Raw genomic sequence first — 26,137 nt, 5'->3', positions numbered from 1 at the left:
GAACAATTAAGACTGTTAGAAATTGCCATCTGACTGATATAAATGGACTGGAAAATGACAATGTTTTTATTTCAGAAAACTTATACAATTAACAACTGATTAATGACATTTTAAATCAACTTCGAATTATTGGCCTTGATAACTGATACTACAACATTTACAACCAAACTATCTCACAAAATGATAGAATTGTACAACATTGAAGGAGGCCATTTAGCCCATCATGTCCGTCATCCTGAAGTTCGGGACCTGGAATGTAAGGACCCTCATGGACAATCCCAACAGCGACAGGCCGGAACGCTGCACCGCCATAGTTGCCCGGGAACTTAGGCGCTTTGATATCGACATCGCCGCCCTAAGCGAGACCCGGCGGGCAGGGGAAGGCCAGCCCAAGGAACAAGGCAGAGGTTACACCTTCTTCTGGAAAGGGAAACCAGAGGAAGAACGCCGCCTCCACGGAGTCGGCTTCGCCATCAAAAACGAGCTGGTTGACCGCCTCAAAGACTCCCCCTGCGAGGCTAACGAACGCTTCATGACTCTTCGACTCGCCCTATTCCAGAACCAGTGCGCCACAAGTCATCAGTGCGTACGCCCCAACACTCAATGCAACTGATAAGGCCAAAGAGAGTTTTTATACCAACCACGAAAAATCCCTGTCCTGCGTCCCCGCGGGCGACAAACTGATCCTCCTCGGCAACTTCAACGCCAGGGTTGGCAAGGACGCAGCCCTCTGGGGGGGTTGTGATTGGTAGAGAGGGGGTAGGGAAAGCTAACTCCAGCGGTACCCTACTCCTGACACAATGTCTAGAGCATGAACTTGTCATCACCAACACCTTGTTCCGCCAGAGGGACAAATACAAGTCATCGTGGCAACACCCTCGCTCCAAGCACTGCCACCTGCTCGACTATGTCATTGTCCGAGCCAGGGATCGCAAGGATGTGTGCATCACCCGCACCATGACAGGAGTCGATGACTACTGGATGGACCACCACCTAATCCGATCCATCATCAACATCAACATGTTCCCAAAGCGGAGGGGGCAGCAGAAGCAGTGCCGCAAAAAAGTCAATGCCGGAGCAATTAAGGACCCAGCTAAGAGAGCCCTATACAGTCAGCGCCTCACAGCTAATCTGGCGTGCCTTGATGATCCCGAGACACAGAATGCCCACAGCGCTTGGTCTGCCCTCCAGGCCTCCGTAACCAGTGCCTGCAAAGAGACGCTCGGTCACTCAACCAGGAAACACCAGGACTGGTTTGATGAGAATGATCAGGAGATCCAAGAGCTAATAGATCGCAAGCGCAGGACATTTCTGAGCCTTAAACAATAACCAAACGCAGGAGCAGCAAAGCAGCATTACAGACGGCTCAAGGCTGAGGTCCAACAAAAAATCCGGGACCTAAAGAACAGGTGGTGGATGGAGAAAGCACAGGAGATACTGCAGCTGGCCGACAACCATGATATCTGAGGATTCTTCATTGCAGTCAAGGCCACCTACGGACCAAACACCCAAGGCCCCACCCCACTGCTGACCAAGAACGGGGAAACACTCATCAAGGACACCGAGGCAGTCAGGGCCCGCTGGAAGGAGCACTTTGAAGATCTCCTCAGTCGAGACTCTGCCTTTGACTCGAGTGTTCTCGACTCCATCCCGCAGCATGCTACCCACCACCACCTCAGTGAGACCCCAACACTGCACGAGGTAGAAAAAGCCCTAAGACAGCTTAAGAACAACAAGGCTACGGGGGCGGACGGAATTCCTGCCGAGTCACTGAAGTATGGCGGAGAGGCACCGTTGGTGCGGATACATGACCTCATCTCTCTCATCTGGAGGGAGGCGAGCATGCTGGGGGATCTCAGAGATGCAGTAATCGTGACCATCTTTATAAAAAGGGGACAAGTCCGACTGTGGCAACTACAGAGGAATCTCCCTGTTATCAGCCACTGGGAAAGTCATTGCTAGAGTCCTCCTCAACCGTTTTCTTCCCGTGGCCAAGGAGCTCCTCCCGGAGTCACAGTGCGGATTTCGTCCCCTACGGGGCACAACGGACATGATCTTTGCAGTGTGACAGCTACAGGAAAAATGCAGGGAACAGCACCAGCCCTTTTACATGGCCTTCTTCGACCTTACAAAGGCCTTTGACACTGTCAACCGCGAGGGTCTATAGAGCGTCCTCCTCCGTTTTGGATGCCCCCAAAAGTTCGTCACCATCCTCCGCCTGCTCCACGACGACATGCAGGCCGTGATCCTTACCAACGGATCCATTAGAGGCCCAATCCACGTCCGGACCGGGGTCAAACAGGGCTGCGTCATCACCCCAAGCCTCTTCTCAATCTTTCTCGCTGCCATGCTCCACCTCACAGTCAACAAGCTCCCCGCTGGAATGGAACTAAACTACAGAACCAGTGGGAATCTGTTCACCCTTCGCCATCTCCAAGATCACCCCAACCTCTATCGTCGAGCTACAGTACACGGACGACGCCTGCGTCTGCGCACATACAGAGGCTGAACTCCAGGACATAGTCAACGTATTTACTGAGGCGTACGAAAGCATGGGTCTTATGCTAAACATCCATAAGACAAAGGTCCTCCACCAGCCTGTCCTCACCACACAGCACTGCCCCCCAGTCATCAAGATCCACGGCGCGGCCCTGGACATCGTGGACCACTTCCCATATCTTGGGAGCCTCCTAGCAACAGGAGCAGGCATCAACGATCAGATCCAACAACCCTCTCCAATGCGCCAGTGCAGCCTTCGGCCACCTGAGGAAAAGAGTGTTTGAAGACCAGGCCCTCAAAACTGCCACCAAGCTCACGGTCTACAGGGCTGTAGTAATACCCGCCCTCCTGTATGGCTCAGAGACATGGGCCATGTACAGTAGACACCTCAAGTTGCTGGAGAACTATTACCAACGATGTCTCCGCAAGATCCTACAAATCCCCTGGGAGGACAGGCGCACCAACATCAGTGTCCTCATTCAGGCTAACATCCCCAGCATTGAAGCACTGACTACACTCGATCAGCTCCGCTGGGCAGTCCGCATGCCAGACACGAGACTCCCAAAGCAAGTGCTCTACTCGGAGCTCCTTCATGGCAAACGAGCCAAAGGTGGGCAGTGGAAACGTTACAAAGACATCGTCAAAGCCTCCCTGATAAAGTGCCACATCCCCACTGACACCTGGGAGTCCCTGGTCATAGACCGTCCTAAGTGGAGGAAGTGCATCCGGGAGGGCACTGAGCACCTCGAGTCTCGACGCCGAGAGCATGCAGAAATCAAGCGCAGGCAGCGGAAAGAGCATGTGGCAAACCAGTCCCACCTACCCCTTCCCTCAACGACTATCTGTCCCACCTGTGACAGAGTCTGTGGCTCTCGTATTGGACTGTTCAGCCACCAAAGAACTCACTTCAGGAGTGGAAGCAAGTGTTGCTGATGTCTATCATCATCATCACAGGCAGTACCTCGGAATCGAGGAAGGCTTGCTTCCACTCTTAACATGAGTTCTTAGGTGGCTGTACAGTCTAATATGAGAACCACAGTCTCTGTCACAGGTGGGACAGATAGTCGTTGAGGGAAGGGGTGGGTGGGATTGTTTTGCCGCACGCTCTTTCTGTTGCCTGCATGCTCTCGGCGATGAGACCCGATGTGCTCAGCGCCCTCCCGGATGCACTTCCTCCACTTAGGATGGTCTTTGGCCAGGGACTCCCAGGTGTCAGTGGGGATGTTGCACTTTATCAGGGAGGCTTTGAGGGTGTCCTTGTAATGTTTCTGCTGCCCACCTTTGGCTCGTTTGCCGTGAAGGAGTTCCTGTAATGTCCTTACACACTACTATAAATTCACACGAGACACATTCTGCAGACAAGGTCACCCTGTGAACTGAACCTTTATTCACAGGACCAAGAAGTGATGACCCTGCGTGGGACCTCCCTTTATATACCTGGATGACCAGGTGAGGAGTGTCTCCCACAAGTTCACCCCCCTGTGGTCAAGGTGTGCATTTCTTCGGTGTATACAGAATGCAGTGTTGTTGTGAAGGTTACAGTTACATGAAGGTTACATACATGAAATCACCTACTCCCCCCCAAACATCTTATGGGGTCAAAGATTAAGTCTTTCAGGCGGTCGACGCTCTCTCGTGGAGCGCCGCAGTTGGGGCTCTGGTTGTTGAGCCTTGGCATGTGTCTCTGTCACCTGTGGTGATTCCGGCCTGTCCGGGCTGGCCGCAGGGACTGTGCATGCTGCTGAATGTTCTTGTTGCTCGTTCACTGGCGGTGGTGTGAATACCATCTCATGATCTTCCTCAGGTTCCTCAGTGTCCATGCTGAACCTTTTTTTTATTTGGTCCAGATGCTTGCGGCATATCTGTCCATTGTTAAGTCTGACCACTATGAACTTATTCCCCTCTTTACCAATTACAGTACCCTCAAGCCACTTGGGCCCCAAATCGTGATTAAGAACAAATACAGGGTCATCGATTTCTATCCATCTCCCCTTTGAGTTACGGTCATGGCACTCATTTTGGGACTGGCGCTTGCCCTCAACAATGTCTGACAGGACTGGATGAATGAGGGACAGCTGAGTTTTAAGTGTACGTTTCATGAGTAGTTCTGCGGGCGGGACACCCGTGACCTATAGGCCAGCAGGAGGCGCGATAGGCGGCATTGAAGGGAGAGTCCTTGAATATTCAAAAAGGAGTTAGATGTAGTCCTTACTACTAGGGGGATCAAGGGGTATGACGAGAAAGCAGGAATGGGGTACTGAGGTTGCATGTTCAGCCATGAACTTATTGAATGGCGGTGCAGGCTCGAAGGGCCGAATAGCCTACTCCTGCACCTATTTTCTGTGTTTCTATGTTTCTATGAATCCAGAGCATGCCCTGCTTTATGATTTGGACCGCACGTTCGGCCTGGCCATTGGAAGTCGGCTTGAACAGTGCCGTCCTGACATGGTTAATGCCATTACCCGACATGAACTCCCGGAATTGATAGCTAGTGAAACACGGACCGTTGTCGCTAACCAGGATGTCCGGCAAGCCGTGGGTCACAAAGACCGCACGCAGACTCTCCACAGTGGTGGATGTCGTGCACAAATTCAAAATGATGCACTCGATCCATTTCGAGTACGCATCAACAACAATGAGGAACATTTTTCCCATGAACGGGCCCACGTAGTCTACGTGAATACGTGACCATGGCTTGGTGGGCCAGGGCCACAGGCTGAGTGGGGCCTCCCTGGGGGCATTGCTCAGCTGGGCACACGTCGTGCACCTGCGAACACAGTGTTCCAGGTCTGAGTCAATTCTTGGCCACCACACATGTGACTGGGCAATGGCCTTCATTAGCACGATATCTGGGTGCTCGCTGTGGAGTTCCCTGATGAATGCTTCCCTTCCCTTCTGGGGCATGACTACCCGGCTGACCCATAGTAGGTAGTCGGCTTGGATGCGGGCGCCCAAACCCCAGTCAGGACACATTTCTTAATCAGAGATAGGAGGGGATCTCTGTTGGTCCAGATTTTGATCTAGGCAGGCTGTGATGGGGGAGCTTGCACTGTCAAAGGCCATGACCATCTCAGCGCTTTGCTCCGCTGCCCCCTCAGTGGTGACCAGTGGGAGCCTGCTGAGCACGTCAGCGCAATTTTCGGTGCCTGGCCGGTGCCGTATGGTGTAGTCATAAGCAGCCAGCGTGAGAGCCCATCACTGTATGCGAGCTGACGCATTGGCATTGACAGCTTTGCTCTCTGACAACACGGATGTTAACGGCTTGTGGTCCGTTTCTAACTCGAAGCTTCTGCCAAAAAGGTGCTGGTGCATCTTTTTCACCTCATAGACACATGCGAGTGCTTCCTTTTCAACCATCCCATATCCCCGTTCTGCTTGGGAGAGCGACATGGAGGCATAAGCCACAGGTTGGAGTTGGCCCTCATCATTACTCTGCTGCAACACGCACCCAACCCCATAGGATGATGCATCACATGTCAAAACCAATTTCTTACAGGGGTTGTACAGAGTCAACAGCTTGTTAGAACAAAGCAGGTTCCGCGCCCGATTGAAAGCCCGTTCCTGACAGTCCCCCCAAAACCAATCACAACCCTTACGCAGGAGCATGTGTAACGGCTCCAACAATGTGCTTAAGTTCGGCAGAAAGTTCCCGAAATAGTTCAAGAGTTCCAGAAATGACCGCAACTCCGATGTGTTGCCGGGCCTGGGCGCACGACGAACCGCCTCCGTTTTGGATTCGAAAGGCCGGATCCCATCTGCGGGAATCCTCCTGCCCAAAACCTCGACCTCTGGGGCCAAAAACACACACTTGGACTTCTTTAGTCGCAGGCCTACCCGGTCCAGTCGGCGTAGCACCTCCTCCAGGTTGTGGAGGTGCTCCTCGGTGTCTCGACCCGTGATAAGGATGTCGGCCTGAAATACGATTGTTCCAGGGATGGATTTGAGCAGGCTTTCCGTGTTCCTTTGAAAGATAGCCGCCGCTGATCGAATACCAAACGGACACCTGTTGTAGACAAACAGCCCCTTGTGCGTGGTGATGGTGGTCAGTAGCTTGGATTCTTCGGCCAGTTCCTGGGTCATGTAGGCCGAAGTGAGGTCCAACTTGGTGAACAGCTTGCCACCTGCCAGCGTGGCAAAGAGATCCTCCGCTCTCGGAAGCGGGTATTGGTCTTGTAGTGACACTCGGTTGATAGTGGCCTTGTAGTCGCCACAGATCCTGACCGAGCCATCCGTTTTTAGGACAGGGACGATGGGGCTTGCCCAGTCGCTGAATTCAACGGGCGAAATGATGCCCTCTCTTAGCAACCTGTCCAACTCACTCTCAATTTTCTCCCGCATCACATACGGCACAGCTCTGGCTTTGTGGTGCACTGGTCTGGCATCCGGGGTGATGCGTATCACTACTTTGGTACCTTTGAAAGTCCCGACACCAGGTTGAAATCGTGACTCAAATTTCGGTGGGACCCGTGAGCATGAACTTTGCTCCACAGATGAAATGGCGTGCACAGCCCCCCATTTCCAGTTCATCTCGGCTAGCCAGCTCCTCCCCAAAAGCGCGGGACCATTTCCCGGGACAATTCAGAGTGGCAGCCGGTTCTCTGATCTATTATGTGTGACCACAAACATTGCACTGCCTAGCATTGGGATGATCTCTTTGGAGTATATCCGTAATTGCGTGTCAATGTGTTCTAATTTGGGTCTGCTAGCTCTGAGTGGCCATAGTTTCTCGAATTGTTGGACACTCATAAGTGACTGGCTGGCCCTTGTGTCCAGTTCCATGCGTACCGAGATGCCATTTAATCAGACTTTCATCATCATAGCTGGCGTTTTGGTATATGAGCTGTGGATGTTTGCGCTTCTCCCCTTTTGGCTAAGATCATGCGTAACTGACCTGACAGGGGAGTAACCACCATAACCCCAAGGTGGTTCTCCCTGGATCAGGAAGGTATATGCTTGCTTTTTTGGAAATAGGAGGTGGGTGGGGTGGCTTGACCCATCCACCTCCACGGAGGTGTGTGGGGGACCTGACCCATCCACCTCCATGGCACGAACCTGGTATTGCAGTACTTCCAGGAACGGTGCAGTGGCTCTAGGCCTTTTGGCTAAGAGCATTGGCGCAGAGTGATCCTTGAATGGGCCCAAGGTGACCTCTGGCATTTGTGATTTGACAAAGAATTGGAACGATTGGCTACGAATTTCAAAAAAAAAAAAATGAGCTGTGGATGTTTGCCACATGAACCTGCTGAACTTCAGCATCCATTGCTTTGTTTCAAGCATCAACCTGCCTTGCAGACCCCTCTTCTGGTTCATTTGCCTCGTAAATTAGCCTTGCTGTGGGCTTCCTGCACATTCTGGCTAAATGTCCACTGAAGTTACAATTTCTACAGATAAATTGTTGAAACCTACAGGTTTTTGCAGTATGTCTGCCCCCGCACCTCCAGCATGAGCTGAGATCGTTGTGAACAAAAGGGCTGTTACCAGGCATTCCTCTCTGATTGTCTCTTTGATTACTCTTGAGCACTCTGTTAGTGGGTGTCAATGGTCCCGTCCCGGGACGTATTGACCCTTGTGATGGCGTAAATGTCCGTTCAACCTGCCATTGTCTCTGTTGAGGACCCACTAGAGTCTGTTACTGCCTGGGTGGTGTCGAATTGTTTTCACAGCTATTAATTCATCTAGGGATTAGTTGATACCTTTTAAAAATTCTCATCCTTGTTTTCAAATCCCTCCATGGCCTTGCTCCTCCCTATCTCTGTAACCTCCTCCAGCCCTACAACTCTCTGAGATTTCTGTGCTCCTTCAATTCTGGCCACTTACGCATCTCCGATTTCCTTTGCTCCACCATTGGCGGCCATGCATACAGCTGCGTAGACCCTAAGCTCTGGAATTCCTTCCCTAAGCCTCTCCGCCTCTCTACCTCTCTGTCCTCCTTTACGACACTCCTTAAAACCTACCACTTTGATCAAGCATTTGGTTAATTGTCCTAATATCTCTTTATGTGTTTCGGTGTCAAATTTTGTCTGATAACACTCCTGTGAAACGCCTTGGGAAGTTTTACTACGTTGAAGAGGCTATATAAATATAAGTTGTTGTTGATATTGTTTTGCCAGTTGACCTGATGTGGAGCTACTTTCAGTAGAAGCGAGCAATAAAAGTAATTTCAATTCGACGGAACTGACATGAGGGCACTGTTGAGGAATCCAATGTTCGGAATTATCCTGTGTATTGACAAGAGACACATTAGTTTTACAGTATTGACAATTTTATTGTCTGACACTTTCAACCTGATTTATAATGGATTCTAAAAGCATGTAGAACAGTGAGCATTCCAGGTTTCAAGCCATAAATAGTTTAATGATTCTGGGACTGGCTGTTTCTTGTATGTTTATTTTGTTCAGTCATTTCACTTTTCTTGCAACAAAGAACTAGCCTTCTCTGCAACGTTTTCCACAACATCTGCAACTGCGCTTACTGTACTTCAGCAGGTTGCAGGACCCACCCTCCCTTTAATCCTAGTAACCTTACACTCGTGTGTAGAATTACTGTAACCCATTTGCAAAGGTCAACGAGTTGGGTTTTTCTGAGTTTCAGAATGATTGACAGCTTTGATCCACAAATACTGCATCATTCCTCTATTCAGGAAGTTCAGGCAGATGGGACGACTAAATCCCCTGATTTAAAAAAAGAACCTGCTGTCTGCTTATTCAGCTGTTTTACAACCTTGATAACAGTTTCTCGGTACATCTAACTATCCTACTTATTTGGTTTGTTTTTTTGCACACTGCCCAGTATGCATCAGACTGATTAATTCGTCAGTAAAACACATATTGGCAAAGTATCATCGTTTTTGTATTGGCAAAGTACCATCGTTGTTGCACAGACAATGTACGGACCTGGTTGTTTTGAACCCCTTGATGTTGGGTGGTGCTGTTATTACAATACAGACCAGACACCATAAAGAAGTATTGAAAACTTAAGAGCTTTTAACGAATTGAAGCAGGACAGAATTCTGAGAAATCACAAGCAAATATATACATGAATATTTGGTCCACCTTTCTATTTTTTATTCATCTCCAAATTACCTTCTGCTCTCCATTTGGGAATTAGACACGTGAGCTACTCCTAGGACCTATGCCAGTGTTGAACTTGAACTAACCATCTGTATATAACTCGACTGCAATCTATTGTTTTCTGGAACAGGCACAATGATGCCATTGCGTTGCCTGTATTGCAAGGAACATGATGTGCCCGTTTTACACTGATTGAATAAATCCTTCCGTTCATACAGTTTGATGATTTTTCCAGTGTTTTGTAGATCATCATTCATGATTCCAACAAAATTTCTTTGAAGACCCCAAACCACTGGCACTTGCTACAATACACAAAGGGCCTGCTAATCCCTATAATCAAGGCAGCTGACTTATGGCACATGAATAGGCCGATTTCCATTGTTAGCAAATGGCATTCCAACATCTTTATTTTTTTGAGGGTCGCATTTTATGATTTAATTCATTTTTCCGTGGACATGGAGGAACAGGAAGGACATGAAGGAATTTCTTCTCCCAGAGGGTTGTGAATCTGTGGAATTCTTTTCCCAAGGAAGCAGTTGAGGCTAGCTCATTGAATGTATTCAAATCACAGATAGATAGATTTTTAACCAATAAGGGAATTAAGGGTTACGGGGAGAGGGCGGGTAAGTGGAGCTGAGTCCACGGCCAGATCAGCCATGATCTTGTTCAATGGCGGAGCAGGCCTACTCCTGTTCCTAATTCTTATGTTCTTAAAAAAAAAATTCTTATGTAACAGAGACCTTGAAAGCACCTTTGGCGAGACCACCATGAAAGCAGGAAAGGGGTACTGAGGTGAATGATCAGCCATGATCTTACTGAATGGTGGTGCAGGCTCGAAGGGCCGAATGGCCTACTCCTGCACCTATTTTCTGTGGTTCTATGTTTCTATGACGACTGCAGTAGTTGGATGAAGGATGCCATACTACTGGTTTAACACAGGTTAGGTTATGTGAAGAGAAAAAGATTAGTGAAGACAAACGTAGGTCCCTTGCAGTCAGATTCAGGTGAACACAGAGATCACTGAGCACAGCATGAGTACAAAACCATCCAAAAGTGCATTTGGTAAAAGATGGAAATGCATGAAACAATAAATTATAATTCCTAAATAAGGTATCGGGTTAGGAACTTGGAACCTAATTGAGGCTTTCAGATGAAAATTATAAGATCAATATTTTCCTCCAGCGTTTCATGATTTCACTGAAACACTTAGCTAGATTAGTCTTCAAACTCAGTCCCAGCTTGTGATATATTCTTTACGACATCACAGACACAACTCTAGATGTTTCAACAAGAACTTGTCAAATGACCCTTTTATTGTATTTACATCGGTAGTTGCTTTACAACAGTAGTCCACTAGGGGGAGCTCTATATTACACAGCTCTCAGTACTTAAATTAAATTAAAGTCTAATCTAGTGCTGAGTTAACTGAGCTCAGCTGGGTGACAGTAATGGTGCTACAATTGGACTCACTACATTGGACTAGATCAGCTAGTGGTCCTGTTCCTGAGTGCTACCCAGTGTCATAGAAACATAGAAACATAGAAAGTAGATGCAGGAGTCGGCTATTTGGCCCTTTGACCCTGCACCACCATTCAATATGATCATGGCTGATCATGCAACTTCAGTACCCCATTCCTGCTTTCTCTCCATAACGCTTGATCCCTTTAGCTGTAAGGGCCACATCTAACTCCCTTTTGAATATATCCAACGAACTGGCCTCAACAACTTTCTGTGGTAGAGAATTCCACAGGTTCACAATTCACTGAGTGAAGAAGTTTCTCCTCATCTCAGTCCTAAATGGCTTACCCCTTATCCTTAGACTGTGACCCCTGGTTCTGGACTTCCCCAACATCGGGAACATTCTTCCTGCATCTAACCTGTCCAATCCTGTCAGAATTTTATATGTTTCTATGAGATCCCCTCTCATTCTTCTAAATTCCAATGAATATAAGCCTAGTCGATCCAGTCTTTCTTCATATGTCAGTCCTGCCATCCGGGAATCAGTCTGGTGAACCTTCGCTGCACTCCCTCAATAGCAAGAATGTCCTTCCTCAGATTAGGAGAGCAAAACTGATCACAATATTCCAGGTGAGGCCTCACCAAGGCCCTGTACAACTGCAGTAAGACCTCCCTGCTCCTATATTCAAATCCCCTAGCTATGAAGGCCAACATACCATTTGCCTTCTTCACCGCCTGCTGGACCTGTATGCCAACTTTCAATGACTGATGAACCTTGACACCTAGGTCTTGTTGCACCTCCCCTTTTCCTAATCTGCCACCATTCAGATAATATTCTGTCTTCGTGTTTTTGCTCCCAAAGTGGATAACCTCACATTTACACTCATTATACTTCATCTGCCATGCATTTGCCCACTCACCTAACCTGTCTAAGTCAACCTGCAGCCTCTTAGCATCCCCCTCACAGCTCACACCGCCACCCAGTTTAGTGTCATCTGCAAACTTGGAGATATTACACTCAATTCCTTCATCCAAATCATTGATGTATATTGTAAAGAGCTGGGGTCCTAGCACTGAGCCCTGCCATTCTGAAAAGGACCCGCTTATTCCTACTCTTTGCTTCCTGTATGCCAACCAGTTCTCTATCCACGTCAATACATTACCCCTTGAGAGATAGTGTGCATATGCACATTAGGTGAGATTGGCCCTGTGATTGACTGCTTGCCCAAGTTGTCATTTTTCATATGTGACCCCTTCACGATCCACTACTCTCTGCCCCAGGTCACATATGAAGAATGACCACTTGGGCAATGTACCAGTGCGAACCTGGCACCAACAGAATCGCAATCCAACAGGCTTTAATAAGGTTGATTATCCTTATACCTGGGTACTAAGCATCCCACAGGCACAATGGCTGAGAAAAAGAAACTGGGGACCTACTTCCATTTGCCATGGTTGCTGGGTATCCAAATGCAGGGAAGTCCAGAAAAAGCGGGTACCATGGCCTGCAGCCAAACTCCTGTCAATTGGAGGATCCTCAGAATACCAGGGACTGGCTGAAGATTTGCAGGTAGGCCACTATATTTAATTGCTCTCTGTTATGTATTTAACCCATTGTAACTTGCAAGACAACTGATTGTTGTGTTCCAAACACAGATGAGACTGCACACAGGGAGGTTAAAGTAACAGTGACCTCAGTCTTTATTAAGAAACTCCAGAGTGAGGAACAGGCCTTAGTCATTCTTTGCTGTCGTTTAAAATTTTCCAAATCTCCTTTATTTCCTTGGTTATCCACGGCTGGTTATTCCTTCTCTTACCGCCCTCCTTTTTCACTGGAATATATTTTTGTTGAGCACTATGAAAGAGCTCCTTTAAAGTCCTCCACTGTTCCTCAATTGTTGCCACCGTTTAATCTGTGCTCCCAGTCTACTTTAGCCAACTCTGCCCTCATCCCACTGTAGTCCCCTTTGTTTAAGCATAGTACGCTCGTTTGAGACACTACTTCCTCACCCTCAATCGGTATTACAAATTCAACCATACTGTGATCACTCATTCCGAGAGGATCTTTTACTAGGAGATCGTTTATTATTCCTGACTCATTACACAGGACCAGATCTAAGATAGCTTGCTCTCTTGTAGGTTCTGTAACATACTGTTCTCAGAAACAATCCCGAATGCATTCTATTAATTCCTCCTCAAGGCTACCCCGTGCGATTTGATTTGTCAATCGATATGTAGGTTAAAATCCCCCATGATTACTGCCATTCCTTTTTCACATGCCTCCATTATTCCCTTGATTATTGTCCGCCCCACCGTGAAGTTATTATTTGGGGGCTTATAAACTACGCCCACCAGTGACTTTTTCCCCTTACTATCTCTAATCTCCACCCACAATGATTCAACATTTTGTTCATTTGAGCCAATATCGTCTCTCACAACTGCCCTGATATCATCCTTTATTAACAGAGCTACCCCACCTCCTTTCCCTTCTTGTCTATCTTTCTGAATTGTCAGATACTCCTGTATGTTTAATTCCCAGTCCTGGCCACCCTGCAACCACGTTTCTGTAATGGCCACAAAATCATACCCATTTGTAATGATTTGTGCCGTCAACTCATTTACTTTATTTTGAATGCTGCGTGCGTTTAGGTAGAGTGTTTTAATACTAGTTTTTAAACCATGGTTTTTAGTTTTGACCCCTCCTGCAGCCGCTTTGTATTCATACATATTGTCCCTTCCTATCACCTTGTGGTTTACACTTACCCCAGCGCTACTCTGCTCTGTTGCCTCCTGCCTTTTGCATTCTTTCTTGGGGTCCTGTTCATCTGAGCTCTCACCCTCTCCTGGGTTCCGAATAGTCCTCGCATTCAGGCACCGAGCTTTCAGGCTTGTCTTTTTATTACACTTTGACCCTTTAGAATTTTGCTGTACAGTGACCTTTTTTGTTTTTTGCCTTGGGTTTCTCTGCCCTTCACTTTTACTCATCTCCTTTCTGTCTTTTGCTTCTGCCTCCATTTTGTTTCCCTCTGTCTCCCTGCATTGGTTCCCATCCCCCTGCCATATTAGTTTAACTCCTCCCCAACAGGTACTGATGCATTTTCTTTACCCCGAACACACACGCTAATGCCTCTTTATCAATCATGCTGTAGGCCCTCTCGGCCTTAGACAAGCTCCTGGAGGCATAGGCGACAGGTTGCAACTTCCCCGCAACATTAGCTTGTTGTAATACACACCCGACTCCGTACGACGACGCATCACATGCTAGCACAAGTCTTTTACACGGGTTATACAACACAAGCAGCTTGTTGGAGTATAAAATGTTTCTGGCTTTCTCAAAAGCAATTACTTGTTTTTTTCCCCATACCCAGGTCTCACCTTTATGCAATAACACATGTAGGGGCTCTAAGAGAGTGCTTAACCCCGGTAGGAATTTACCAAAATAATTGAGGAGTCCCAGGAACGACCGCAGCTCCGTGACGTTTTGTGGCCTGGCGCATTCCTGATAGCCTCTGTCTTGGTGTCTGTGGGCCGAATGCCGTTCGCCGTGATCTTTCTCCCCAAAAACTCCACTTCTGTTGCCATGAAGACGCATTTCGACCTATTCAGCCGCAGCCCTACGCGATCCAGTCGCTGGAGGACCTCCTCCAAGTTTTGTAGGTGCTCAATGGTGTCCCGACCCGTGACCAATATGTCGTCCTGAAAAACCACCGTGTGTGGTACCGACTTGAGTAGGCTCTCCATGTTTCTCTGGCAGCCGACCGAATTCCAAACGGGAATCTGTTGTAGATGAACAGTTCCTTGTGCGTGTTGATGCAGGTGAGGCCCTTCGAAAACCCCTCCAGCTCCTGCGTCATGTAGGCCGAAGTCAGATCGAGCTTGGTGAACGTCTTGCCTCCTGCCAGCATCGCAAATAGGTTGCCTGCCTTAGGTAGCGGGTGTTGGTCCTGTAGCGAGAAACGATTAATAGTTACTTTATAATCCCCGCAAATCCTGACCGTGCCATCACTTTTGAGTACTGGAACAATCGGGCTGGCCCACTCGTTGAATTTCACTGGGGAGATGATGCCCTCGCGTTGCAGCCTGTCCAGCTCGATTTCCACTCTCTCCCTCATCATGTGAGGTACCGCTCACGCCTTGTGGTGAATGAGTCGTGCCTCTGGGACCAAGCGGATCCGCACCTTCGCCCCGGAAAAGTTTCGACTGCCTGGCTCAAAAAGGGAAGGAAATTTGTTTAGATCCTGGGTACATGAGGCCTCATCGACATGTGATAGCGCTCGGATATCATCCCAGTTCCAGCGGATTTTGCCCAGCCAGCTCCTTCCAAGCAGTGTGGGGCCATCGCCCGGGACAATCCAGAGTGGCAGTTCGTGCACCGTGCCCTCATAGGTGACCTTGACCATGGCGCTGCCCAGGACAGTGATAAGCTCTTTGGTGTACGTTCTCAGTTTCGTGTGGATGGGGCTCAGGGCTGGTCTGAATGCCTTGTTGCACCACAGTCTCTCAAACATCTTTTTACTCATGATGGATTGGCTAGCGCCAGTGTCCAGTTCCATGGCTACGGGTAAGCCATTCAATTTTACATTTAGCATTCTAGGTGGACATTTCGTCTAAAATGTGTGCACCCCGTGTACTTCAGCATCTGCCTCCTCTCTCTGAGGCTCGAAATTGCTTTGATCCATCATGGACCGATCTTCCTCTGCCACGTGGTGGTTAGCAGGTTTTGCTAACAAGGTGTGAATTGCCTTGCATTCATCCTTTGTTGGGGACTCTGAGTCATCTGGGTCACCTGAGGCCTGCTGGCAGTTGCAGACTCGTGGGTTCTGTCTTGTACATTTCTGCTCGCAAACACAGTTCCAGTTAATTTATGAACATTGCTAGCACTTGTGTGCTGAGAGATTTGTTTGGTGTTATCACTGGTGGACATAAACGCCTGTGCTATCGCAATGGCCTTAATGAGGGTCGGTGTCTCTACAGTCAAAAGTTTTCGTAGGATGGTCTCGTGGCCAATGCCCAGTACAAAAAAGTCTGAGCATTTGCTCCAGGTAGCCATCAAACTCACATTGTCCTGCAAGTCGCCTTAGCTCGGCGACGTAGCTCGCCACTTCCTGACCTTCAGATCGCTGGCACGTGTAGAACCGATACCTCGCCATCAGCACGCTCTCCCTTGGATTAAGATGCTCCCGAACCAGTGTACACAGCTCCTCATACGACTTATCTGTGGGCTTCACCGGAGCCAGAAGATTCTTCATGAGGCTGTAGGTCGGTGCCCCGCAGACTGTGAGGAGGACCGCTCTCCTTTTTGCAGCGCTTCCTTCTCCGTCCAGCTCATTGGCTACAAAGTACTGGTCTAGCCATTCGACATAGGCTTCCCAGTCCTCACCCTCCGAGAACTTCTCCAGGATGCCCACAGTTTGCTGCATCTTTGCGTTTGATTCGTATACTCGTCGCCAGTTGTTGTGTTCCTAACACAGATGAGACTGCACACAGGGAGGTTAAAGTAACAGTGACCTCAGTTTTTATTAAGACACTCCAGAATGAGGAACAGGCCTTAGGGGCCGGCTTATATACAGTGCTCCCAAGGGATGCTGGGATCCCTTGGGACTTCAAGGGATGCGCTCCCTGGCGGCGGAACATGGGAGTGCATGCTTTACAGATACACAACACTGACCACCAGAGGGACCACCTGTTGGAGTCCCAAGGGATCCCAGCATCTCTTGGGAGCACAGTATATAAGCAGGCCACCCACGAGGTACCTGCACTCTGGAACCTTAATAAAGGAGCTAAGGTCACACTTACGCATTACACACAGTACTCAGTCTCACCATTTATTATGAGTATAACACCCTCCACCAGATATCTGCAATTCAAGCAGGATTTTCTGGTTGCTGATCTCCGTTAACAACCAGAAAGATTCTGATCACTCGGGCTAGGGAGGCATGTGCAGGACTCAGCAGTTGGGAAGTAAGAGTAATCCTCGGGCTGAAAAGATGCAGTGCACTTCAGGTTTGCTGCTTCTGTTTCGCACTTGGGCAGAGGTCGGGGGAGGGGCAGGAAAATTGGCCCAAAGATCTTCAGCAGAGAAGAAGGAAAGGAAATTGACTCCCCATAAGGAAAGTCTGATCTGAGAAATGGGCAGAAACATTTGTGTTTCAGCCCAGTTCCAACCCTGTAGAGATTATTTCCACCTGTTTCTCTCTATCCATGTATATACAGTGTATTTGCAAGTTCTTTCAAATTCTGTAAATCGGGAAATGAGAAATCTGCGAGAAGAAAATTGCACCCATTCAAGATGAATAATGGGCTAGTCATTTGCTCATTATGTTCTCCAATTATACTTGACAAATTGGTGCAGTTTTCAGTGTGACTTTCGAGCCAGAATTGTTTCATCGTACTCTAAACATTAATCCACATGTAACTATCCACATGTTGGAGAATATGTATTCGCTTTTGCAGTTTTTACTGAAACCAAGGCAGAACGGCTCATGCAAGAATTATGGGTAGGATAAAATATAGCAATATAAGTAAATAAAATTAATCTATTAAAGCAGTGTGTACTTTTGCACATAGCCTTTCTGAAATCCTTAACTCAGGATAAAAAACATCTCAACTCAGAATAAGGACATCAGTTTAACATTTTAGCATATTTTACCAGCTGCCAGGAAGATATTCCAGTCGAGTTATGTGTAAAGATAGTGACCACTGTCTAAAAGGATGATAACTTTAGACAATGCAACAATGACCCATAAGATGCGCAATGAAGTCAAACTCAACGGCTTGAGGGTCACAAGCTAACAGTTGATAAGTCAGGAGCGTGATGGAATATGCTCCACTTTCCTGGATGAGTGCAGCTCCAACAACACTCAAGAAGCTCGACACCATCCAGGACAAAATGCTTGATTGGCCCCCCATCCACCACCTTCAACACTCACTCCCTCCACCACCGGCGCACCGTGGCTGCAGTGTGCACCATCTACAAGATGCACGGCAGCAACTCGCAAAGACTTCTTCGGCAGCATCTCCCAAACCACCTAGAAGGACCAGGGCATCAAGCATATGGGAACACCACCACCTCCACTCTCCTTTCCAAGTCACACACCATCCTGATTTGGAAGCATGGTCACTGGGTCAAAATCCTGGAACTCCCTTCCTAACAGCACTGTGGGAGTACCTTCACCACAAGGACTGCAGCGATTCAAGAAGATGCTCACCACCATCTTCTCAAAGGCAATTAGGGATGGGCAATAAATGCTGGCATTGCCAGCCACATCCCGTAAACGAATTAAAAAAAAGCAAGGGAATTGTAATTGTCACAAATGTGACCATGTATGGGCAGTGAAAAGATTAGAAAGAGTGGGAAAAGCTCTTGCTATTTATCTGTTCTGGAGAACAGTATCTGAACCCGGCTGAGTGTCTCAAACATGAGTATGCAGTCAACTGTTTAATTGCAGCTTGTATTAGAATAGGTCTGATAGACTCTTGTTAGCTGTCTATTAACATAGTGTCTAATTAAGTTCGTATGGACTTTTTAACTAATAGAATAATAGGTTGAACTGACATCTCATGAGTTAATTAGAACCCAGAGTTGTTCATTCCAATATTACCTAGTGAATTGGTTCGAGCAGCCTCGTATAGGGAGCTCATCACCATCATCATTGGCAGACCCTCGGAATCGAGGAAGACTTGCTTCCACTCCTGAAGTGAGTTCTTTGGTGGCTGAATAGTCCAATACAAGAGCCACAGATTCTGTCACAGGTGGGACAGATAGTCGTTGAGGGAAGAGGTGGGTGGGACTGGTTTGCCGCACGTTCTTTCCGCTGTCTGCGCTTGATTTCGGCATGCTCTCTGCGCCATCTTGGATGCACTTCCTCCACTTAGGGCGGTCTTTGGCCAGGGACCCCCAGGTGTCAGTGGGAATGTTGCACTTTATCAGGGAGACATTGAGGGTGTCCTTGTAACGTTTCCACTCCCCACCTTTGGCTCGTTTGCCATGAAGGAGCTCCGAGTAGAGCACTTGCTTTTGGGAGTCTCCTGTCTGGCATGCGGATATGTGGTCTGCCCAGCGGAGCTGATCGAGTGTGGTCAGTGCTTCAATGCTGGGGATATTAGCCTGAATGAGGACGCTGATGTTGGTGCGCCTGTCCTCCCAGGGGATTTATAGAATCTTGCGGAGACATCGTTGGTAATATTTATCCAGAAAATTGAGATGTCTACTGTACATGGTTCATGTCTCTGAGCCATACAGGAGGGTGGGTATTATGACAGCCCCGTAGACCATGAGCTTGGTGGCAGTTTTGAAGGCCTGGTCTTCAAATACTCTTTTCATCAGGCAGTCGAAGGCTGCACTGGCACACTGGAGGTGGTGTTGGATCTCGTCGTCGATGCCTGCTCTTGTTGATAAGAGACTCCCGAGATATGGGACATGCTCCACGGTGTCCAGGGCCGCGCCGTGGATCTTGATGACTGGGGGGGGCAGTGCTGTGCGGTGAGGACAGGCTGGTGGAGGACCTTTGTCTTACGGATGTTTAGCGTAAGACCCATGCTTTCATACGCCTCAGTAAATACGTCGACAATGTCCTGGAGTGCAGCCTCTGTATGTGCGCAGACGCAGGCGTCGTCCGCGTACTGTAGCTCGACGACAGAGGTTGGGGTGGTCTTGGACCTGGCCTGGAGACGGCGAAGGGTGAACAGGGTCCCACTGGTTCTGTAGTTTAGTTCCACTCCAGCTGGGAGTGTGAGGTGGAACATGGCGGCGAGAAAGATTGAGAAGAGGGTTGGGGCGATGACGCAGCCCTGTTTGACCCCGGTCCGGACGTGGATTGTATCTGTGGTGGATCCGTTGGTAAGGATCACGGCCTGCATGTCGTCATGGAGCAGGCGGAGGATGGTGACGAACTTTTGGGGGCATCCGAAACGGAGGAGGACGCTCCATAGACCCCCGCGGTTGACAGTGTCAAAAGCCTTTGTAAGGTCGAAGCAGGCCATGTATAAGGGCTGGCGCTGCTCCCTGCATTTTTCCTGTAGCTGTCGCGCTGCAAAGATCATGTCCGTTGTGCCCCGTAGGGGACGAAAACCACACTGTGACTCCGGGAGGAGCTCCTTGGCCACGGGAAGAAGACGGTTGAGGAGGATTCTAGCGACAACTTTCCCAGTGGCTGATAGCAGGGAGATTCCTCTGTAGTTGCCGCAGTCAGACTTGTCCCATTTTTTAAAGATGGTCACGATTACTGCATCTCTGAGATCCCCCAGCATGCTCTCCTCCCTCCAGATGAGAGAGATGAGGTCATGTATCCGCGCCAACGGTGCCTCTCCGCCATACTTCAGTGGCTCAGCAGGAATTCCGTCCGCACCCGCAGCCTTGTTGTTTTTAAGTTGTCTTATGGCTTTTTCTACCTCGTGCAGTGTTGGGGTTTTACTGAGGTGGTGGTGGGTAGCATGCTGCGGGACGGAGTCGAGAACACTCGAGTCAAAGGCAGAGTCTCGATTGAGGAGATCTTCGAGGTGCTCCTTCCAGCGGGTCCTGACTGCCTAGGTGTCCTTGATGAGTGTTTCCCCGTTCTTGGTCAGCAGTGGGGTGGGGCCTTGGGTGTTTAGACCGGAGGTGGCCTTGACTGCGATGAAGAATCCTCAGATATCATGGTTGTCGGCCAGCTGCAGTATCTCCTGTGCTTTCTCCATCCACCACCTGTTCTTTAGGTCCCAGGTTTTTTGTTGGACCTTAGCCTTGAGCCGTCTGTAATGCTGCTTTGCTGCTCCCGAGTTGGGTTGTTGTTTAAGGTTCAGAAATGCCCTGCGCTTGCGATCTATTAGCTCTTGAGTCTCCTGATCTTTCTCATCAAACTAGTCCTGGTGTTTTCTGGTTGAGTGACCGAGCGTCTCTTTGCAGGCACTGATTACGGAGGCCTGGAGGGCAGACCAAGCGCTATGGGCATTCTGTGTCTCGGGGTCATCAAGGCACGCCAGATTAGCTGTGAGGCGCTAGCTGTATAGGGCTCTCTTAACTGGGTCCTTAAGTGCTCCGGCATTGACATTTTTGTGGCACTGCTTCTGCTGCCCCCTGCGCTTTGGGACTATGTTAATGTCGATGATGGATCGGATTAGGCGGTGGTCCATCCAGCAGTCATCGGCTCCTGTCATGGCGCGGGTGATGCGCACATCCTTGCAATCCCTGGCTCGGACGATGACATAGTCGAGCAGGTGCCAGTGCTTGGAGTGAGGGTGTTGCCACGATGCCTTGTATTTGTCCTTCTGTCAGTAAAAGATGTTGGTGATGACCAGTTCGTGCTCTAGACATTTTGTCAGGAGTAGGGTACCGCTGGAGTTGGCTTTCCCGACCCCCTCTCTGCCAATCACACCCCCCTCAAAATCCCTGTCCTGCGTCCCCACGGGTGACAAACTGATCCTCCTCGGTGACTTCAACGCCAGGGTTGGCAAGGACACAGACCTCTGGGTGGGCGTGATAGGGAGCTGCAGGGGATGCGTGGAGTGATAGTTCATCGTCCCAGCATGTATTCAGATGTGGGGTAAGTCTATCTGAGCTGTTGCTGGAGAGGTTCAGAAGGGATTGGAACTTCCAGCATATTTCCAAAGGTTGCTCCCTTCAAGAAGAAAATTGTTAATTACACAACGTACATTTGGAAAATAAATACTATTTTCCTATTTTAGTAACAACTCAGGAATAAAAGTCATTAATGCTAACTCATTCACAAAATAATTGGATCTGATTAGATGAAAAAGGGTTTTGATGAGGTAGGTAGGAGAATAACTATTTCATTGAACATGAAACTATCGGATTGTTGTAAAAAAACCATCTGCTGTCCTTACCCGGTCTGGTTTATATGTGACCCCAGACTCACAGCAATGCAGTTGACTCTTAACTGCCCTCTGAAATGGCCTAGCAAGCCACTCAGTTGTACACAACCACTACAAAAAAGCAATAAGAATAAAACTGTCCGGAACACCTGGCATCAATGTTGGCACCAGCTTTGGACACGATAATGGCACAGCCAGTCCAATCGACCCTGCAAAGTCCTCCTCCTCTGGGGACTTGTGCCAAAATTGGGAGAGCTATCACACAGATGAGTCGTACTCACAGAATCAGACCTTTCAGCCAATATCCCAGATTCCTCCATCACCATCCCTGAGTATGTCCTGTCCCACCGGCAGGACAGACCCACCAGAGGTGGCGGCACAGTGGTGTACAGTCAGGAGGGAGTGGTCCTGGGGGTCCTCAACATTGACTCTGGACCCCATGAAGTCCCATGGCTTCAGGTCAAGCACGGGCAAGGAAACCTCCTGCTGATTACCACCTACCGCCCTCCTTCAGCTGGTGAATCAGTACTCCTCTGTGTTTCACGTCACTTGGAAGAAGCACTGAGAGTAGCAAGGGCACAGAATGTACTCTGGGTCGAGACTTCAATGTCCATCACCAAGAGCTGGCCGAGTCCTGAAAATCATAGCTGCCAGACTAGGACTGCAGTAGGTGGTGAGAGAACCAACACAAGGGAAAAACCTACTTGACCTCATCCTCACTAATCTAGCTGTCACAGTTGCACCTGTCCATGACAGCATCGGGAGCAGTGACCACCGCACTGTCCTTGTGGCAACGAAGCCCCGTCTTCACATTGAGTACACCCTGCATTGTGTTGTGTGGCACTAACATCGTGCTTTAAAAAAAAATTCAGAACAGATCTAGCAGCTCAAAACTGAGCATCCATGAGATGGTGTGGGCCATCAGCAGCTGAGAATTGTATTCCACCACAATCAGTAACCTCATGGCCTAGCATATCCCTCACTCTACTATTACCATCAAGACAGGGGATCAACCCTGGTTCAACGAGGAGTGCAGAAGAGCATGCTAGGAGCAGCACCAGACATACCTAAAAATGAGGTATAAATCTGGGAACACTGCAACACAGGATTACATGCATGCTAAACAGCGGAAGCAGCATGTTGTAGACAGAGCTAAGCGATCCCACAATCAACGGATCAGATCACAGCTCTGCAGTTCTGCCACATCCAGTCGTGAATGGTGGTGGACAATTAAATAACTAATGGGAGGAGGAGGCTCCATGAATATCCCCATCCTCAATGGTGACAGAGCCCAGTACACGAGTGCAAAAGACAAGGCTGAAGCATTTGCAACTATTTTCAGCCAGAAGTGCTGAGTGGATGATCTATATCGGCCTTCTCCTGATGTCCCCTCCATCACAGAAGCCTGTCTACAGCAATTCGATTCACTCCACGTGATATCAAGGACCGGCTAAGCACACTGGAAAAATGATCCAGTACAGCTACCACACTGGCATCTACCCGACAATGTGGATAACTGCCCAGGTATGTCCTGTCCACAAAAAGCAGGATAAATCCAACCCGACCAATTACCGCCCCATCAGTCTACTCTCAATCATCAGGAAAGTGATGGAAGTTGTCATCGACAATGCTATCAAGCGGCACTTACTCACCAATAACTTGCTCACCGATGCCCAGTTTGGGTTCCACCAGGACCACTCAGCTCCAGACCTCACTACAGCCTTGGGCCAAACATGGACAGAAGAGCTGAATTCCAGAGGTCAGGTGCGAGTTACTGCCCTTGACATCAGGACAGCATTTCACCGAGTGTGGCATCAAGTAGCCTTAGTAAAATTGATGTCAATGGGAATAATGGGAAAACTCTCCACTGGCTGGAGTCATACCTAGCACAAAGGAAGATGGTTGTAGTTTGTTGGAAGCTAATCATCTCAGGCCCAGGACATTGCTGCACGAGTTCCTCAGGGCAGTGTCCTAGGCCCAACCATCTTCAGCTGGCCTTCCCTCCATCATAAGGTCAGAAGGGGGGATGTTCGCTGATGACTGCACAGTGTTTAGTTCCATGAGCAACTCCTCAGATAATGAAGCAGTCCATGCCCACATACAGCAAGGCCTGGACGATATTCAGGCTTGGGTTGATAAGTGGCAAGTAACTTTCACACAACACAATTGCCAGGCAATGACTATCTCCAACAAGAGAGAGTCTAACTACCTCCCCATGATAGTCAAAAGCAATACCATCGCCGAATCCCCCACCATCAACTTCCTGGGGGTCACCATTGACCAGAAACTTAATTGGACCAACCACATAAATACTGTGGCTACAAGAGCAGGTCAGAGGCTGGGTATTTTGTGACGAGTGTCTCACCTCCTCACTCCCCAAAGCTTTTCCACCATCTACAAGGCACAAGTCAGGAGTGTGATGGAATACTCTCTACTTGCCTGGATGAATGCAGCTCCAACAACACTCAAGAAGCTCGATACCATCCAGGACAAAGCAGTCGCTTGATCGACACCCCATCCACCACCTTCAACATTCACTCCCTCCACCACCGGCGCACCGTGGCTGCAGTGTGCACCATCTACAATATGCACTGCAGCAACTCGCCAAGGCTTCTTCGGCAGCACCTTCTAAACCTGCGACCTCTACCACCTAGAAGGACAAGGGCAGCAGATGCATGGAAATGTCAGCACTTCCAAGCTCCCCTCTAAGTTACACACCATCCTGACTTGGAAATATATCATCGTTCCTTCATCGTTGCTGGGTCAAAATCCTGGAACTCCCTCCGTAACGGCACTGTGGACTGCAGCGGTTCAAGAAGACAGCTCACCACTATTTTCTCAAGGGCAATTAAGGACGGGCAATAAATGCTGAGCTTGCCAGCGACGCTCACGTCCAGGAACGAATAAAAAAAACTGTTTCAAAGAGCTTGCACAGGCACTAAGGGGAAAATGGCTTCCTCCTATTTGGTAAAATTTAATGATATGATTCGAGATGTTAGGAGAGACTGCAGAAACAGTGAAAACTACTGTGAAAAAATTAATGGTGACATTTTACCAAGCTAGTGAATCCCCATGGACTATCATGAGTGAAAGAATCTGGCAGAAGTTGTGAGACATATGGTGAAAGACTGAAGTCAATGAATGGGGGTAAAGTGATTTTTTTTTTTCATTTGCCCCAGTGTGGCAATTTTTTTTTGTACTACAGCCACATTTAAAGTGTGGCATGCAAAACGTTCCATATATTGATCGCAGACCTCCCATACAGTTGCTCACAGTGAGTCAGAGAATACACTAAAGTGTGACAAATATAAGAATATAAGAAATAAGAGAGGAGTAGGCCATACGGCCCCTCGAGCCTGCTCTGTCATTCAATACGATCATGGCTGATCCGATCATGGACTCAACTCCACTTCCCTGTCCGCTCCCCATAACCCCTTATCGTTTAAGAAACTGTCTATTTCTGTCTTAAATTTATTCAATGCCCCAGCTTCCACAGCTCTCGGAGGCAGCGAATTCCACAGATTTACAACCCTCTGAGAGAAAGAATTTCTCCTCATCTCTGTTTTAAATGGGCAACCGCTTATTCTAAGATCATGCCCCCTGACATCTGTAGTGTGATGGCTGAAGTGTGATGGGGAGTAAGTGTGACACAGGAGATGCACACTATACAGAACCTTTAAAGTATGTATTTTACTCATAGACTTCTCCAGAAGATAGCGTTAAACTTGAGAGGAAAACTAAATTAATTTTAAAAATTGATATGATTAAGGGGATCAAATTCAAACGAATAATTGACTGAAGAAAATTTGTTTATTTTATCAGCTGTATATTACCTTAAAAATTAAAAAAAATTATATGATTAAAAACAATATGATTGAATTACATTGGAGTTCATGTTTGGTTATTTCAGAATTGGAAGTTGATTGAGTTGAAATTTGGACTGTTCACATTAATTTCATTCTCTGATGCTTTTACTCTCGAAATTTTATTCCTGCTCCATTGTTTATATCGTGAGAAAAAAAATCAATTATCATTTATAAAATGTTGTTTGGCTAGCCCAATTATTGATTCCTACAATACTGTAGTATGATGTGAAACCAAATTTAACTGTCTTACAATTAACTGCACATGGAGACATATCTACCCCCACCCCAAAGAGTTGAGCAGGTTACTTAACCTATTTTTGCCCAAAGGACCTCAAACCTGAATATACTACTTTCAAAGTTTGGTACTACAACCTTGCAGTATATTTGAAATTCTGAAAAAATGGTTGGTTTTTCTCATTAAGGTAAGCAGTTAGA

General features: G+C 48.1%; 1 pseudogene; it reads left to right on the top strand.

Moving 5' to 3' along the window:
• Nucleotides 1–223: 223 nt before the first annotated feature.
• Nucleotides 224–26,137, top strand: part of LOC139234037 (uncharacterized) — a 55,503-nt pseudogene continuing 29,589 nt past the window's right edge.

Source organism: Pristiophorus japonicus, chromosome 21 (genome assembly GCF_044704955.1).
Source record: "Pristiophorus japonicus isolate sPriJap1 chromosome 21, sPriJap1.hap1, whole genome shotgun sequence".
Lineage (NCBI taxonomy): Eukaryota > Metazoa > Chordata > Chondrichthyes > Pristiophoridae > Pristiophorus > Pristiophorus japonicus.
Note: the sequence above shows the minus strand (reverse complement) of the source record. Positions and strands in the feature narration are given on the sequence as shown.